General features: G+C 41.5%; 1 protein-coding gene across 2 annotated transcripts in view; it reads left to right on the forward strand.

Annotated features, from left to right (window-relative positions):
• The window catches only part of TMEM132C (transmembrane protein 132C), a 432,037-nt gene that overhangs the window by 3,458 nt on the left and 408,862 nt on the right, over positions 1-19,717 (forward strand). The gene's annotated exons all lie outside the window — the stretch shown is intronic.

A 19,717-nucleotide genomic window follows, 5' to 3' on the forward strand; every position in this document is an offset into this window, starting at 1 on the left:
CTGGTCCTTCTTACACTTAGAGTATGCAGACACTCTTTGCCCTAAGCACACACCCTTTCCTCCCCAAATTGAAACTCCCTGATGCATGGAAGCTTCTTAGAAGTGATTTCAGCTTCTGGGAAGCCATTCTGTGAAACCACCAGGCTCCTGGGTCTGTTCTAGTTCTTTGCTCCACACCCACAGCTCTGAACTCACGCTTGCAAATTTCATGACCTGCAGGCAAACACTGTTCTGTCAATGGTGTGGACAATTTCCCCTAATAAGAGTGTGGGTACTCTGCTGACCTTGGCACCAAAGCTATGTGGGGGTGTCACCCTGCCCCTGGATAGAGTGTTGATTAAGGGCTCCTCTTACCTCCTTACCTGCCTGTCCCTTCCCCTTAGCCACTTGAATTTGCACCTCTGGCCCTTCTTCCCACTTATTATTCATCCTTAGCTTCATCATAAGAGTGGCTAGAATCAGGCAGAGAAGAACCCAGAACTCTCAATTATATTAGCAGTTAGCACTTTCATGAGCAGAGGTTAAAACCAAAGCCTTTGGATGTATTAGATATTTCATACATCCATAGTCATGAGAAGTGAGGTTAATAAAAACGAATCTTTGGTATATTAATTGGAGTGAAAGGGAGTATTACTGAATTAATGGAATAAATGGAAAGTCTGATGGATAGAATATTTTTACAGCAATCTGCTTTGTTTAAAAGTCAGGTTTATTAATGTAATTTGCATACAGTAAAATTCACCCTTTTGAGGATAGAGTTTTAATTTTGGTGAAGGCACATGGTCACGTAAACACCAACACAATTGAAGTATAGAAAGAACATTTCCATCACTTCTCCCAAATCCCAGGTGCCCCTGTGTTGCCACTTCCCTTCCTCTGTCTGCAACCCCTGGCAACCATGATTTTGTTCTCCATCCTTATGTGTATGTGTGTGTTAGTCGCTCAGTCGTGTCTGACTCTTTGCAACCCCATGGACTAGCTCACCAGGCACTTCTGTCCATGGAGTTCTCCAGGCGAGAATACTGGAGAGGATTGCACTTCCCTACTTCAGGGTATCTTCCCAACTCAGGGATGGAACATGGATTTCCTGCATTGCATGCAGATTCTTTACCATCTGAGCCACCAGGGAAGCCTCTCCATCCTTATAATTTGCCTTCTTCATAATTCCGTAAACGTGGGATAGTGCAGTATGCAACTTTTGAATCTTATTTCACTTACCACAGTGCATGTACTATTTACCTATATGTCAGTAGTCTATTCCTTTTTCTTCTTTTTGTTTTTAAATTGAGGTATATTTGATTTACAATATTATATAAGTTTCAAGCATATAACATAGTGATTCAAAATTTTAAAAGTTATTCTCCATTCATAGTTATTATAAAGTATTGGCTCTATTCTCTGTGCTGCATAACATATCCTTGTAGCTTTTATTTTTTTATACATAATAGTTTGTACCTCTTAATCCCCTACCCTTATCTAGACCCTCTACATTTCCCTTTACCCACTAGGAACCACTAGGTTGTTCTCTGTGTCTGTGAGTCTCTTTTTTTTGTTATATTCACTAGTTTGTTGTATTTTTTTAGATTCCGTGTGTAAGTGATAACATACAGTATTTGTCTTTCTCTGATTTATTTCACTAAGCATAATACCCTCCAGGTCCAGCCAAGTTATTACAAATGGAAAAATTTTGTTCTTTTTATGACTGAATAGTATTCCATTGTATATATACACTACACCTTCTTTATCCATAAATCTGTTGATGGACACAAGTTGCTTTCATATCTTGGCTATTGCTGCTTTGATCATGAGGGTATATTATCTTTTTGAATAAGTATTTTCATTTTCTTCAGATATATGCCCATGAATGCAATATCTGGATTTTATGCTAGTTCTATTTTCAGTTTTTTGAGGACCCTCCATACTGTTTTCCACAACAGCTACACCAATTTACATTCCCAGCAATAGTATACAAGGGTTCCCTTAATCGTCAAATCAAAACTGCAATGAGATATCACCTCACCTTTGTTAGATGGCTATCATCACAAATAGTCTATTCCTTTTTAATACTGCATAATCCTGTGAATGGATACAGAACCATTTGTTTATTCATTTCCTAGTTGAAGGACATTTGAGTTACTTTCATTTTGGAGGTATTATGAAAAATGTCACTGCGTTGTTTGGCTGCGAAGTTGTGTCCAACTCTTGCAACCCCATGGACTATAACCTCCCAGGCTCCTCTGTCTATGGGGCAAGAATACTGGAGAGGTTTGCCATTTCCTTCTCCATGAAAAATGTCACTATAAATATTCACAAACAGGTTCATATATAAATATATTTTCATTTCTTTTAGGTAAATACGTAGGACTGGAATTGCTAGGTAGTATGATAACTGTTCACATAATTTTATCAGAAATTGCAAACTTTTTCACAAACGTGGAAACACTATGCATTCCCACCAACAAGAGCTCCAGTTGTTCTGTATATTGAGGACCGCTTAATGTTATCCCTTTTGTTTAGTTTGATTTTGTGTAGCAGTTTTAATAGGTGTGTAGAAGTATATCTTTCAAGTTTTAACTTTTATCCTATGACTTATGATGTTGAATATTGTTTCTTATGTTTCTTACCATTCTTATATCTTATTTGGTGCATGTCTTTTTCAAATCTTTTGCCCATTTTTTAAATTGGTTGTTATTTTCATATTATTCATCTGAGGGTACTTTATATAGTATAGATACAAGTTTGTTTTCAGATGTGTGTTTATAGGATTTCTCCCAGTATGTGTTTTTGGAAGAGCAAAGGATTTTTAAATGAAGTTTGGTTTGTTAATTTTTTTCTCCTAGTAATTACACTTTTGGTGTCATATCTAAAAATCTTTACCTAAGATTTATAAGGACTCTCCAGATGTCTCTAGTGATGTTTGGATATTTTATATCCCTGCTTATTTTTTATCTTTTTGTTCTGTCAGTTATGGAGAAAAGTGTTGAAGTCTCCATCTCAAAGTGTTGAAGTGTTATGGGTTTGTCTAGTTTTCATTTCAGTCCTGTCAGCTTTTTCTTTATGTGTTTGAAACATTGCTTTAGGTACATACACACTTAGAATTATAATGAATTCTTGGTGAACTGACTTCTTTCTTATTATGTAATATCCCTCTTTATTCTTGGAAACATTCCTTATTCCGAAGTCTGTTTCATGTGATATTAATACAGCTACCTCAGCTTACTTTTGATTAGAGTTTGCATTGTAGTATCTTTTCTGTTTTTTTTAAAAAACAATCTGTATTATTTTATGTGGATTGCTTATAGACAGTATATAGTTAGGGTTTGCCTGTTTATCCAGTCTGATAATCTCTGTCTTTTAATAATTGTATTTAGACCACTTATATCTAATGAGATTATTGATATATTTATATTAAAATCTATCATCTTGCTTTTTGCTCTATGCACCATCTGTTCTCTACTCCTTTTTCCTTCTTTTTCTGCCTGTTTTCATATTGAGTATATTTTTTATGATTCCATTTTATCTCCGTATTGGTTCATTATTGGCTCATTATTTATGCCTCTTTAAAATTTAGCTGTTGCCCTACAAGATATATCTTTAATTAATCAAAGCCTACATTCAAATTATATCTATAGCTTTATATGCTGTGTAAGAATCTTAAAACAATATATCCCCAGCATTTTTCCCTCTACATATAATAATCCTTTCCAGGGCTTCTGAGGTAGTTCTTGTGGTAAAGAATTCACCTTTCAATGCAAGAGACATAAGAGATTCAGTCATAAAAAGAACAAAATTTTTCCATTTGTAATGACTTGGCTGGACCTGGAGGGTATTATGCTTAGTGAAATAAATCAGGGAAAGTGTGTTCGATCCCTGGGTTGGGAAGATCCCCTGGAGAAGGGCATGGCAACACACTCCAGTATTCTTGCCTGGAGAATCCCGTGGGATCTCATTTCCCTGCTCAGGGATTGAAGCCACATCCCCTGCACTGGAAGGCTAAGTCTTAATGGCTGGACCACCAGGGAAGTCCCTGGCTATGATTTATTGACCTTTTACTCATGTGACTATTACCACATGTAATGGGCTGAATCGGAGAAGGCAATGGCACCCCACTCCAGTACTCGTGCCTGGAAAATCCCATGGGTGGAGGAGCCTGGTAGGCTACAGTCCATGGGGCCGCTAAGAGTCGGACACGACTGAAGCGACTTAGCAGCAGCAGCAATGGGCTGAATGGTGGCCCCCAAAAGACTGGTCCCCTTAGAACCTGTGGATGTGGTCTTATTGGGAAACAGAGTCTTTTCAGATTTAATTGAGTTAAAGATCTTGGGATGAGGTCATTCTGGATGAGAGTGGGCCTTAAAGCAATGCCTCCTTTTGTAACAGTTCCTCAATCTTTCTCTGGGAGAAATGCCTTTCTCTCTTGAGTATAATATGGTGGAACTGTCTGTCAGATCGTCTTAATATTTTCTAGACCAGAGCTGGGGCTGTTCTCACTCCTGGCTGTACCTGAGAATCACCTGAAAAGCTTTTAAAAAATGAAAATGATTAACACTGCTTCTTTGCCCACCTCCACTTCACTGCTACAAAGATCTTGGTTCAATCCAGTAGGTGTAGAGTCTGGAGGTTATTTAGCGATTTTTAAAGCTTCCAGGATAATTCTAAAGTTCAGCCAAGGTTAAAGGATTCTTCCTCCCTGGAATCTGGGGCTTCCCAGGTGGTGCAGTGGTAAAGAATCCACCTGCTAATGCAGGAGATGCAAAAGATGAGGGTTCAGCCCTTGGTCAGGAAGATTCCCCTGGAAAAGGAGATGGCAACCCACTCCAGTATTCTTGCTGGGATAATCTCATGGATGGCAGGCTACAGTCCATACAGTCACAGAGTCGAACATAACTGAGCGACTACACACGCATGTCCCCCTGGAACCTAAAAAAAAACACGAGCATAGAGATAGAAACACATAAAGTAATTAGAGCCCTGTATCCCAGTTGTACCCTGAAGCCAGACATCAATGACAAGGACCAGAACCCTTGAACTGGCAACTTCAGACTTTTAGAAACCTGGTCCCTTAGTGTACCTTCAGGGTCATAAGATCGCGATCCCTTAGCTGATTTGTTTCTGCTGCTAACGCCAGAGGCTTCTGACCAGTTCATTCAGGAACTGGCAGAACAGATGCTCAAAACTAAGCTAATGCTTCCATGATACTGGGCATCCTTAATCAATTCATAAACGATAGCTCCCCATGTTGCCAACAACATGAAGGATGTGAAGGGAGAAAGAAAAAATATTTTATGGAAGGGGATTAAAAGGTACAAACTTCCACCTATAAAATAAATAAGTCAGGGGAATGTAATATACAATATAAGGAATATAGTCAATACTACTGCAATAACAGTGATAAATGGCTAGACTTTTCATGGTGATCAACTCATAATATATATAAATGTCCAATCACTGTGTTGTATACCTAAAACTAATACTATATGTCTACTATACTTCAATAACAAAAAAAAATATATAGAGATGACATGGTCTTCTACATCAAGTCTTTGAGGGTTCCAGACATTTGCAACCGTGAATATGCCACTAAGAGCATTATTAAATAGAAAAAAGAAATGTACACACTGCAGAAAACAAGGACTCACTCTAGGAGACAGCTATAACTGTTGTCTTGGAAATTTTGCCAATTCAGACTTTGGCTGGGTTGTATTTTACCTTTGTCCTCTCCTTAAAAGCAGTGATTTCCAAATCCCTAAGGTATAGAAACACTTTCGTTCAGCTCAGCACACAGATAGGACAGAGAATTAAGTCCTAAAGAGAAAACAGTTTCAAAGATATTAGAAGTACCCACTCAGAAACAAAGGCAAGCCAATTAAACATTATTGGTATCCTTCTTCAAAGTATATACAAATAATCGCTAAGTGAAAAATTCCCTTAGCCATTGCCCAGGGTATAAGTGAATGCACTTGAAAAGGATCATACTACTAAGGCACTTCCCAGATGGTGCTAGTGGTAAAGAATCTGCCTGACAACACAGGAGACGCAAGAGACGTGTGTTCAATCCCTGGGTCAGGAAGATCCCCTGGAGAGGGGCATGGCAATCCACTCCAGTATTCTTGCCTGGAAAATTCCATGGAGGGAGGAGCCTGGTGGGGTACGGTCCATGGGGTCGCAGAGTCGAACACAACTGAAGTGACTTAGTGCGTGCTAAGTTACTTCAGTCGTGTCAACTCTTTGCAACCCTATGGACTGTAGCTTGTCCATGGGATTCCCACGTGCTACAGGGCCAAAAAACCAAAACATAAAACAGAAGCAATATTGTAACAAATTCAATAAAGACTTTAAAAATGGTCTGCATCAAAAAAAAAAAAATCTTAAAAAAATAATCATAGCCATTATTATATGTATAGTTATCAAAGCCACGGAGAAGAAGAATCATCCCAAAAATCTAATAGAAATTACACATAAATGTTTCTTAAATGACTGGGACTAATGTGAAAAATAAAAAGCATTAGAAGAACAGTGGATTTGACGACATCGGGGAATAGGAAAAGCTCCTGGAGTGTACCGTGGTGTCCATTTATAATCAACCTAAACAGAGAGCCAGTGGTTTATATTCTGAAACATCCCTTGATGTACTTCATGCTTAAATACAGCTTATACCTAATTCCATTTGGCTTAGTGATACTGTCTTAAACAGCCCTTCTCCCTCTGGGGTCGCAGAGCCATTGGAAATATCCAGAGCAGCTTCCATGCCTCCCTGAAGTTCATTTTCTTCCCCCAACTCTGCAGTTGACTCTTTTCATCTTTCTTGCTCAATCGGTCCCTCGGGCCCCTTAATTATAATGTTGGCTTTCCACCGCATTTCCTCACTGTCTCTGTGGACTCTGATGCTGTAGAAATGGGGATATAACACTGCCCACTTTGGCACGTGGGGGTACATGAGTGGTCCTTTGAGACAATGAAGGATTCTCTTATTCTCAAAATAAACCGAGGAACTTTAAGACAAGCACCCCACCCCCAGGATCCCCATGGAACAGAAGGCTGCCTCTGTTCTTATCATGGAATTCCAGCTTAGTGATGATTTTCAGCTGAAATTAAAAAATTAAAAACTCACACCTTAAACAGGAGGTGGCACTGGAAACATGGTTTTGTCTTCACTGGAAACAGTGAGCTTGTGTGTGTGGCCCTGAGACAAGGTTTCCGCACCTGCCCAGTAGAAATGATCTCAGTGTCAAATGATTCAGTTCATTTGTCTTGACCTCTTTAGTTGCATATGCTGAAAAAAACAGCTTATACAAATGATACCAAAGCCAAAAAATAAAAATATGTAAATAAAATGGGGGTTGTTTAAAAATGTATTAGGTTAAGTAACTTAAAAAAAACTCAGATAGGCTTCAGGCATGGCTGGATCCAGAGATCCATTAATGTCACTAGAAACTGTTTCTTTCCATCTCTTGTCTCCTCTGTTCTCTTTGTTGGCTTCATTTCTGAGTGGTCATCATTGTCACCAGCAGCTCAAAGTTTACATTCTATCTACACAATACACCCCAATGAGAATTAAGTGGCTTCCTAAATGACTGTAGAAAAAGGTGATGGTGTGAATCTCTTGGTGCTCACTGGAGTCCCTGGCCCAACCCTTTCCCAGCCACTGTGATGGGAGGGGATGGAGTTTCTGATGGGTCAGGACTGGGACACACCAGTGCAGGAGCCTCGGGTCAACTGCATCCAAAATACTAGGGAAAAGAGTGCTGAAGTGTCCAAAGACAAATCAGGCTGTGTCAGATGAAACGGAATGGATGCTAGGCGGGCAGGACCCTATCCAACCAACCAAAGAACTAAAGGAAGCCAAAGGCCAATTGTATGCCTGTTTCTCACAGGTATAGTTAAAGTCCTTGGGGCAGCCCATGGCAAGGTCAGCTTGCTTCTTCTTTTGCCATTGCTGCAAATGGCATTATTTGATTCCTGATCATTTCCACTGTGTCATCTTCTAAGTCAAGGACATACAACTCCAAACACACCTTTTGTTTTGGGGAGCCTTCTCTGTTTTCTGTCTGCTTTGCCTCTCTTCCTTTCATTCATTATTTCCCCATTAAACATCCCTCCATAGCAGCACTGTTTACAATAACCAACACTTGGAAGCAGCCTAAATGTCCATCGACAGAGGAATGGGTAAAGAAGATGTGGTGCATATATGCAAAGGAATATTACTCAGTCACAGAAAAGAATGAAATAGTTTGCAGCAACATGGATGGACCTAGAGATCATCACACTGAGTGAAGTAAGTCAGACAGGGAAAGACAAATGCCATATGCTGTCACATCTAAAAAAATGACATAAATGAACTTGTTTATAAAACAGAAACAGACTAACAAAGCAGACTTTTCTGCTTTCAAACTCAGCGTTGTCATCTGTTGTGCCGATTGTCCCTGCTATGGGCCAGTCAGCTCCCCAGCTATGGCCTAGCTCTTGGATACCTCCCTCAAGCACTGATGACTGGAGGTGTCTGCCAGCAGTGGCTTTGACTGGGAGGTTTCTTATGAGTCCTGAGGTCCACTCTTCTGCTTACAGAAGCAGGAAGTCTGTCAACATCATCTTCTGACTCCTCGGTGATCCAGGAGTCCTTTTTCTTTTATTGTAGTGTTGTTGATTTACAGTCTTGTGTTAATTTCAGGTGTACAGCAATAATTCACTTATACATATATTCATTCATTTTTAGATTTTTTTTCTCATTAACGTCATCACAGAATGTTGAATAGAGTTTCTTGTGCTACACAGTAGGTTCTTGTTGGTTTTCAGTCTTACAGGTATCTTTTAAGAGTGTATGTGTTTTCATCCCAAACTCCTGATTTATCCTTCCCCACGCCCCTAGTAACCATAAGTTACCATAATTTACCCTTCAGTAACCATAAGTTTGTTTTCTATGTCTGTAAGTCTGTTTCTGTTGTATAAATGTTTGTATCACTGTTAAAAATTAGATTCCACATATGAGTGGTATCATATGATATTTGTCTTTCTCTGTCTGACTTCACATAGTATGGTAATCTCCAAGTCCATCTGTATTGCTGTAAATGGCATTGTTTCATTCCTTTTTATGGCTGAGTAATATTCCATTACACACACCCCCCCACATCTTCTTTATCCATTTCTCCATGGTTAGGCGTTTCAGTTGCTCCCATGTCTTGGCTATGGCAAACATAAGAGCACATAAGAACATGAGAGTGCTACGGACATAAGAGCACATGTGTCTTTCGAACAAGAGTCCCAGATCTGAGGAATTTTGGGGGGGAGGAGGGGGATGGTGCTGTGTGGCATGACTTGCAGGATCTCAGTTCCCCAACCAGGAATTGAATCTAGGCCCTTGGCAGTGAAAACGTGGGGTCCTATCCCCTGGGCCACCATGGAATTTCCAATCTGGGGAATTTTATTCTCCTCCTTCAAACACACATGTTGCTAAGGGTTTGGGACTCAGTTTCTTATCCAATTACTGTGACTCCTGTGGAGACAGTCCTTACTTTGATAACCCAGGGGGAAGCCTACGATGTCCTCCATCCTCAGTGTACAACAACTGTGTCTTGCTTGGGGACATCCTCCATTCAGACTCTCCCTGACCATCAATCAGATCATGTTGTCCTGTTCTCAGAACCTTCTAGAAACTCCCATCATATTTAGAGCTAAAGCCACAGTGCATTCCATGATCTACAAGGCGCTACATGAACTACATGACCCCCAGCATTCTTCTGACCTCATCTCAACCCCAATGCCCTCACATAGGCACTTTGTTCCAGTCCCATTGGCTGCCTTGCTGGTTCTCACCACCACTAGGCTCCCACCGCAGGGCCTTTGCACATGCCTGCTGTTGGGTAGCATCTAGATATCCACTGGAACCATTTCCTTTGTCTATGCTATCTGCTCTTCTTCATTGTGGGACTTTCTATTCCCCTTTTCTATTGTGTTTTTTGTTTGTTTCACTTATCACCACCTGATAACCCGTAGATTTCACCTACTTGGGTTTTGTTTTTTTCTTTTGGCTGTACGGGGTCTTTGTTGTGGCACGCATGGGCTTTCTCTAGTTGCAGCGTGTGGACTTTTCTTGTTGTGATGCAAAGGCTTCTGGTTGTGCGTGGGCTTCTCATTGTGTTGGCTTCTCTTGTTGTGGAACACAAGCTCTAGAGCATGCAGCCTCACTGGTTTTATCGTGTAGGCTCTCTGGTTTTCCCCAAGGCATGTGGGATCTTAGTTCCCAAACCTGGAATTGAACCCGTGTCCCCTGCAGTGGAAGGCGGATTCTTAACCACTGGACCACTAGGGAAGTCCCTCACTTATTTGTTTAGCAGTGTTCCTCTCCCCTAGAATTTAAGCCCCATGAAAACAGAATTCCTTTTCTATTTTGTTCACTTCTGTATGTATCTGTTTTGCTCATTAACCTCAGTGCCTGGCACATATGAGGCCCTTAATACTTGGTGAATGAACAAATGAATACATGACTTAATTCTCTCTTTGGCGTCTCATACTATCTGACTCTTACCTGAACTCATCTCTTTCGGTCCTGGTTGCACAGAAAAAATGGGTAGGTACATTTTGATATGTTGAAAACCTCTAGATAGCCACCATTTTATCAAGGGTCGCCAACTGAGAATCGAATCCGCCACTGTCCTTTCTCTCCATCAGTCACTCTAAAAAGTTATCCCTTGGCTTGGAGGTGAGGATGTTCATAATAGTAATAGTGTGATGCTCAAAAGAGCTGGCCAGGTGCAATGTTTTCAAGTCACTGAGTTTATTTCTAAATGCCCATCCTTCTCTGTATTCTCTGCCTCTTCCTTCCAGGGGAGAGAAAGGAGGGCCCCCTGCTTTGCAGATACTGGGTTCTCAGAAATGTCCATGTGAAACAAATCAACTTAAAACAGAGACCAGAATTTCACTGTAGACAGTGGGAAGCATCCTTGATTAGGACCTTCTCTTAACAACTGAGTAAATTACTGGGAGAGTGGAAAGTGGCTGCAGACAGGTACAAGATATCTCGTGGGGGAGATGGAATTATACCAAAATTATTATCAGTTATGGCTTGATCCAGGTGCTCAGTTATGACATCAGAATCTTTTTTTTTCTTTGGTTCTTAGCTTTGCCTATTATGGTGTTAACATCGTTTTTAGGTTCCATGTGGTGGGTCTTGGCTGTCCTAAGCTCCCACCCTTGCAGAGTCAAGGTCGACTATCCTTTACCCAACACCTGATGAACCCAGGAAAGGTCATACTGCATCTCCTTGGCCCTGTTTGGTTCATGAGCATTTCTGAACCAGTCAACTTGGTCTGTAAAAGACAGTGTGCTCTAATGATCCTGTCTGGGAGCTGTGGGAGGAGTTTGTGAGGACTGACAGTGGGGTGCAGAGGAAAATTGGGGTGCAGTTACCAGAAAAAGGGTGTGTGATTGGAGCCATTCAAAAACCCAATAAATATTCCTACGTCTCTAAATTCCAGAGTGTAAGCTACATGGGTAGGGAAGACAGAGAAAAGTCATGCAAACAAGCTGTCTGTCTTTCATGCTCAGAAATCTATCTGAGTTTCGTGTATATGAACATGAGGCAGCACCGAAGATGTGTTTTCCTAACTGAGTTTGTGTCATACTCGCCTGAACCAGGGATAAACAAGCATCATTTATCATTCGTCTGTCAACGCCGCGGTCTCTTCCATATCAGAGGCAAAAAGATGCAAGAGATGGGCCTGAGTACTGCTTGGAGAGACAAAGGCTGGACCCAGACGGAGCTTAGTTCAGCATGTTAGGACCTCAGGCTCACCTGCGAACTCCTAATTGAGGGCAAGGTTTGAGGTTCACACCAACCTGTGTCAAATTTCTACTCTGTTGTGTAGATAATGTGTGTCTGTGTTTAGTCAGTCAGTCATGTCCAACACTTTGTGACCCCATGGACTATAGCCCCCCAGGCTCCTCTGTCCATGGGGATTCTCCAGACAGGAATACTGGAGTGGGTTGTCATACCCTCCTCCAGGGAATCTTCCCAACCCAGGGATCGACTCAGGTCTCCCGTACTGCAGGCAGATTCTTTACCGTCTGAACCACTAGGGAAACTCTAGTGTAGAAATGGGCATTACTTAATCCCATGGACACTCAGTTTCTGGATCTATGCAGTGGGGCCAGGAAAACACATCTCATGGAGTTATTGTAAAAAGTTCCAATGGGTTATTGTATATATTTTAAAAAATCTTTTGGCTGGCAAAGTTTATGGGATATAATTCCCTGACCAGGGATCAAATCCTTGCTCGCTGGCATTGGCAGCGTGGAGTCTTAGCCATTGGATGTCCAGGGAAGTCCCTGGGCTATTGTGTATCTGACTTTTCTTTTCCATTTGCCTACATTCCAGCCACACTCCCCATCCTACTCTGCCCTGGGAGGCTGACCTCTGCAGGGAACACTTCCTGTGCCTGCTGCTTGCCATCTGGAGTTGCCCAGTGGGGGTGCTTGTAGGAGATCAGAGAGTAGGAAGAGAGGCTGGAATATTTCTTCCCTATCTGCTCCCTGTGCCTCTGTCCCCCATGACCCTGACTCCTCTCTGGAGTCCTCTCTCCAAGGCTCCTGCTCTCACTGGGGTCAGGAACACTTCCTTCTCCTCCTGCCTCTTTATTTTGATTTATAATTAATTTTATTGAAGTGTAGTTCATTTACAATGTTGTGTTAATTTCTGATATACAGCAGAGTGATTCAGTGATATATATGTGTGTGTGTACACATTATTTTTCGCATTCTTTTTTATTATACTTTATCATAGGGTATTGAATATAGTTCCCTGTGCTCTACAATAGGATCTTGTTGTTTATATATTGTATGTGTAATAGTGCTAATCCCAACCTTCCAATCCATCCCTTCCCATCCTTCTTCCCCCTTGGAGACCACAAGCCTGTTCCCTATGGCTGTGAGTCTGTTTCTGTTTTGTAGATAAGTTCATTTGTGTCATATTTTGAATTCCACGTGTAAGTGATAATCATATGGTATTTGTCTTTCTCTTGCTGACTTGCTTCCCTTAATACGATCATCTCTAGGTCTGTCCATGTTGCTTTAAATGGCATTATTTCATTCTTTTCTATGGCTGTGTAATATTTCATTGTATATGTGTATCACATCTTTATCCATTCATTTGTTGATGGGCGTTTAGGTGTTTTTCATGTCTTGCCTATTGTGAAGAGTGCTGCTGTGAACACAGGGGTGCACGGGTCTTTTTAAATTAGAGTTTTGTCTGCGTTTATGACCAGGAGTGGGATTGCTGGATCACATGGCAACTCTATTTTTAGTTTTCTATAGGAACCTCCATACTGTTTTCTATAGTGTCCCCTTGTCACTTTAGATTATACTTACATTCCCCCATGTCTTATCTTAGGAGCCAAAATTACTTTCTTATTTCCTCCTTAAGTAGTCTCTTTTTAATGGCACTTGAACTATCTGTATTAGATTCTGTTTCCTCCTGATGGACACATATGCAAATAAAACTCACACATATAGTGGAAAAGAGTTGGATGCCTGTTGTTACTATGTGTAAGCAAACTTAAACCTATAGACAAATTGTAAGAACAAGTGCCTAGAGCTTTGGTCCCCTGAGCTATCTCAGAGTGTCTGACCAAATATACACCTACCACCTTTGAATATTTGCTGAGTGTTTTCTTACAAACGAAGACTTTCTCTTCTAGAACCAAAATATACCTTGGAGATCGGGAATAAACATTGCTGTCTGACTACTGTACTGTCCTCACACCCTAACTTAGCATCCTTTATTGTCTCGGTAATATCCTTCGTGTCATGGGACTTTGTCTTCCTTCAGTCTTTTCCTGAATTTCTTGACCTTAAGAGTTTTGAAGATTACAGGCTGCTTATTTGTGGCTTGTCTCTGAATTTAGGTTTGTCTGATGTCTCTTCATGCTTAGATTCTGATTACGTGCCTTTGGCAGGAATGTCCCAGAAGGGATGCTCTGCTCCCCTCATTTTGCATTTGATCAGGTAGGATATGATTTCAATCTGTCAACAATATTAATGATGCTCACTTGATTGCTTGGTGAAGGTGCTGCTTGCCAAGCTTCTCTACAGTGAAGCTACCCTTAGTTGCTTTAAAATTAATAAATATTCTATGAAAAGAGGTTCAGGGACAATGTAAATGTTTCTTATTAGAATTTCAGTATCCCATTGATGAATTTATTAACAGAATGGATTCATGGATTTAACTTGTATTCTGTGGCTTGTATCTCATTACTATTACTGGTTATTTTGATGCTTAGAATATCTTCAGTTTGGCAGGGGGAATCATAATGACTTCTATGTCCTTTTGTGTCCTGTGTCCTCAATGTTCTTTAAGCATTTTCTTCCTTTCTAAATACAGGAACTCCCAGGCTTATCTTTTAGTTTCACTGTCCCAGTCCTAAAATCAGCTCAGTTCCTTTTAGTGAGAGATTGGTGCTTAGAAACCAAAGTTTAGGTTCTAGATGTGCTCATTGCTACTTGGGTTCTCTAATCAGAAAATAGTGGTACACACAGTAACATCTTTGTCTGTCTCAAAAACCATGAGTTCACACAGATATCTCAATGCACAACAATGCAAGGCTCATCTAGGCTTGTCCATTTTTTTATTTGTACCTCCTCTTTCATCTCTGTATACAGGTTCATCCCCCTGCTGTCTTCACCTCAGTCCTCTCAGATTCAACAGCTGGTGTTGACTGCCCCCTGGCCCCACTAAGGCTATGATACCCACGCTCCCCACCCCAGGTGGCTGCTCTTCTAGCCACTCAGCCTCTGACACCTAGCTCTGGGCGCCTACATCCCCCCCTGTATCCTGCATCAGGACCCTCCTGATGGTGTTGGTCTGAGTTATTCTGAAAGCAGAAGAATCGATGTGTATTCTTATTTGGATTCAACTGTATCATCTTCTTGGAAAACGTCTCTTCATTTTAAGCCAAAGGAGTGTGCCGCAAGTTCTCTGTGTCAGGGTGTCCATCTCTGACCAGAGATGAATATGGACCACATCACGCTGGACAGCTGCCTTGTTTCAGACACTCCTCCACAGGATAAAGAAGGAGTTTGTGATGCCCCTTTATTGTCTCTGGTAAGCATCAGTGATTACCAAGACACCAGGTGTAGGGGATCCTAAACAAACTCAATTAAAATATCTTTGCTTTTGTAGTACCTAAGAGAAGGTATTTTTATGCATCTAAACACTGCTCTTTTTCCCTAATGAGTGAGTAGTGTTCTTGAAGGACCTTTTGTGTGACAAATATACTTATTTATATATGTATGTATGCATGTATAAACTTATTTACTCTTCACAGTGACCCCAGGAGATGAGTACAATCCTTATACCTGTGAGCACCAAAGTCTTAATGATTCAAGTAAACCAAGAAATTAGGATTTTAGAAAACTGTGAAGTGACCCGGGTTTCCAGTTTTGGCAACATTTCAAAGTATGTTAGATGCTTTTTCATTTAAACAGTCTAGGCTATGGCCTCAGGTTAGTCAATTGTCCATTCCTGCCTTTGACCACTGAACTTTGGCAGGAAGGGTGAGGTACTAGAACTGGCCCTGTTGGGATCCAGTCTTGTGTGGCTACATCAGTTACATTGAAATATTGAGGTTCCAGTCCACATGGTTGAAATTAGGAGAAGAACCCTTCCCAGAAGAAGCAATGTGTTGGTACCAGAAGAAGGGAGAGAAGGGGTGTTAGGCAGAGCAAATTGATGTCCCTTGAAATAGGATCCAGGTGTACTTGGCAGAGATGGGAGTAATGAGTAAAGATGTTGGATGAGAGAGAGAGAGGAAGCTTGAAGGGGATTGTTGCCTTTATCAAATGAGGATGATTTCCTAATACTCCCATGGCTGAACTGATGTCTGTGAAGACTTTTGCTTCTTTTTCTTTAAATATTTCAATCAGGGTTTCTCAACACTACTGACATTTTTGGACCAGATCATTCTTTGTTGGGGAGATATCCTGTGTAGGACTAGATGCCAGTGTCACCCAACTACCCGTGTAGTGACAACTAACAGTGTTTCCAGACATTGCCAAATGCCTCCTGGGGGAAAACAGCCCTCATTGGGAAACATGCATTTAAACAATGCCCACTGTGTATAAAGGACTTCCTGCACCATAATATTATTTTTAAATTTTTTTACTTGGAAATAATTTTAGACTTTAAGAAAACTTGCAAAATCTTACAAAGAATCCCATATACCTTTCACCTAAATTTCCCTAAATTAACATTTTGCCACATTTGCTTTAGCAGTCTTTTTCTGTTTATGTCTCTCTCCAAATACTTTATTTTGTTTATTTATTTTTATTTTTTTTGGCCACACTGTGTGGCATGAAGGATCTTAGTTCCCTGACAAGGGATCAAACCTGCATCCCCTGCAGTGGAACCACAGAGTTTTAACCACTCGGCTGCCAGGAAGCCCCCCTCTCTCTATATATTTTAAATGTATATATGTGTATATATTTTTTCTAAACTAATTATATTCATCATTGCTTGCACATGACTCCTTTTCATGTATATTTCCTTGAAGCAAGGGCTTTCATTTACTGCTTCACAGTGATCAAAATCAAGAGTAGAACTTTCTTTACAGTACTATTACCTCTACATACTTTATTCAGATGTTGCCTATCGTCCCATCACATCATTTATAGCAAAAAGAGAGCTAAGTTTTTCATGGTTCAGAATGCAATTCAGGATTCTACCTGCACTGTCAACTTCTTTTTGTGTTTTTAAATCACAAACAGTTCCTCAGCCTTTGTTTGTCTTTCATAATCCTGAAAAATACAGGCCAGTTTTTTGGGTGGAATGTCTCTCCATTTGATCCATATTGATTTTGAAGTCATAGCTGTATTCCGTTTGAATAGATCTGGCCCTCTGGACACTGGGTTCTGAGTCTGGATGATTATGTATTCAGTGTCATCTTAGTATTACTCAGACGTCACCAGCGATTCCTGCAGGATCCATCCTTTCCTTTAATGTCCTGGTTAACATGGCAGAGGGCTTCCAAGGTGGCTGAGTGGTAAACAGTCTGCCTGCCAATGCAGGAGACACGAGTTTGATCTCTGGGTCAGGAAGATCCCCCTGAAGAAGGAAATGGCAACCCACTCCAGTATTCCTGACTGGGAAATCCCATGGAGAGAGGAGCCTGACAGGCTCCAGTCCATGGGATTGCAAAAGAGTTGGATACAACTTAGCGATTGAACGATAACAATGACATGGCGGAGGACCCCAGAAGGCTACTCATAGGAAATCCCTTCTCCCCGCTCCTCCAGTCCAGCTATTTCTGGGATGGTCTAACCTCAAGGCTGCTTTGTTTCTTCTGCTCCTGCCTCCTTACAGAATTCTGTTGCTGGGAGTCTCTTAGATACAGACATTCGGGGGCACAGCTGTCTCTGTGGCTTGGGTCCCTCCAGCTGTGGGGAAGGGATCCTACACTCCGTTTTCCTGGCACAACAGAGTTTGGGTTGTGAGTTGTTTTTGTTTTTTTTTTTAAGCTAGTTTTGATAGCTCAGCTAGTAAAGAATCCACCTGCATTGCAGGAGATCCTGGTTCGATTCTTGGATCGAGGAGATTCGCTGGAGAAGGGATAGGCTCCCCACTCCAGTATTCTTGGGCTTCCCTGGTGGCTCAGCTGGTAAAGAATCTGGCAGCAATGCGAGAGACCTGGGTTCGATCCCTGGGTTGGGAAGATCCCCTGGAGAAGAGAACGGCTACCCACTCCAGTATTCTGGCCTGGAGAATTCCATGGACTGTATGGTCCATGAAGTCACAACGAGTCGGACACAACTGAGTGACTTTCACTTTTAAAATGTAGTCTTAATTAATTAATTGATTTTTGACTGTGCTCGGTCTTCAGTGCTGCGTGGGCTTTGCTTGAGGTGAGTGAGGGCTACTCTCTAGTTGTGGTGCAAGCTTCTCACTGTGGTGGCTTCTCTTGTGGAGCACAGGCTCTAGGGTGCCTGGGCTTCAGCAGTTGTGGCCCCCACGCTCTAGAACACAGGCTCAGTAACTGTGGTGCATTGGCTTAGTTGCCCCAAGGCATGTGGGATCCTCCCGGACCAGGGATTGAACTCACATCTCCTGCATTGGCAGGCGGACTCTTTACCACTGAACCACCAGGGAAGCCCCCAGGTTGTGAATTTATGAGGATGTTCGGAAAGCTGAGGGGACCACGGGAGACCCTGTGTTACTGCTGGGAGTAGTTGTTCTGATACGTTACCGGGTCCAACTCCACTCCAGTCTGAGAAGCCTGACACACACCAGTGTACCCAGGTGTCACCTGTTGTATAAGCCCCTCGTCACAGACTTCTGTTCAGTGACAGTTGAAGGGGAAAAAAGTTCAGTTCCCTGCTTCTCCCCACTGCCTTTGCTGCCCCAGGCACAAGCTGCCTTGCCTGGTGTTCCCGCTGCTCCCAGAGAAAGTGCTTACACACTTTGGGCGCTCACACCCTCAGGATGTACCTGTTAGTTTTCAGGCACCAGGGAATCTAAACCCATATTTAGGGAAAAAAATAAAGTTCCCGTCTCTATGGGTCATTGTCCTGTTAATACATCCATTTGCCTAACTACATAAAACATTAGACATCTTCATTGGGTTAAAGGTGACTTCACAGTTTTCTCCAAGAACTTAAGGTCCTCGGTGTGGAGGGGTGCAGCTGAAAGCACACAACAAACATACACACACATACACACACACAACATCACACACACACAAACACAAACTCATTTTGGAGGATTTTTTGGAAAGAAAGGAGGTATGCCCAAGATGTGTATTTAAGTCTCCATCTTCAAAGACAGAAAATTGCTCCTGACTTTTAAATCAGTATTTTCTCACTTGCAGTTTATATTCTGTGATTCTCAACAATTCTTGTCATCATTAGCATCATCCATGCTTCCATTTACTTAATGACGGTCTTTCTCTATATCAAATCTTTTAATCTGAGCTTTGCCCTAAGCGGTACTTTCCACAAAAGTCACTGTTTTACATGCTAATTGTGTTTTTCCCCCAAAGAGTAAAATACATAACTGCTAATATGTTTAAAAGTCCTGCCTTTACCCCAATTTATCTCAGACTCCAAACCTTGGCAGATGCTGGCCTACAGGGCAGCAGCAGCAGCTGGCAATAGGCAGCTTTGATAACTGTTGCTTTTTCCCCCTGTGATCTGAATTTTCTGGTTGCATCCACTGTCGTATAACTTGGAACCAGGGCTTCAGGACCAGGTGGAAGAATGATTTCCTAATATTCCAAAAGAGTGAGTTTGAAAGCAAAAAAAAAGGGAAGTCTTCTTTGTCACCATAGACACACAGTGGAATGCTTGATTGCAGAACACGGAATCATAGGTGATGAGTTATTATACCAGGAGGTTCTCCCATTAAACTGTGATCCGTTTGGAGGCTCCTCAGTTGGGTGTTGAATTGTTCCAAACATGGTTCTCATCCATAAATGCAGTATCGAAGACTGAATTTCTCAACTGTAAACATATATGCTCTTTTCAAATAAGTCTAAAAACCCAGAGGTTTTTCTCCTCTCCTTCTCTCAGAGGGATATACCTTTCCTTAAGACTCCTATTCCATTGATGAATTATTTTTTAAAATGTATCTCTTGGGCTGCACCAGGTCTTAGTTGCAACATGAAGAATCTTTGATCTTTGTTGAGGCCTGTGGAATCTACTTCCTTGACCAGGGATCCAACCCGAGCCCCTTGCATTG

Source organism: Giraffa tippelskirchi, chromosome 11, assembly GCF_054371585.1.
Source record: "Giraffa tippelskirchi isolate mGirTip1 chromosome 11, T2T-mGirTip1v1.2.pri, whole genome shotgun sequence".
Lineage (NCBI taxonomy): Eukaryota > Metazoa > Chordata > Mammalia > Artiodactyla > Giraffidae > Giraffa > Giraffa tippelskirchi.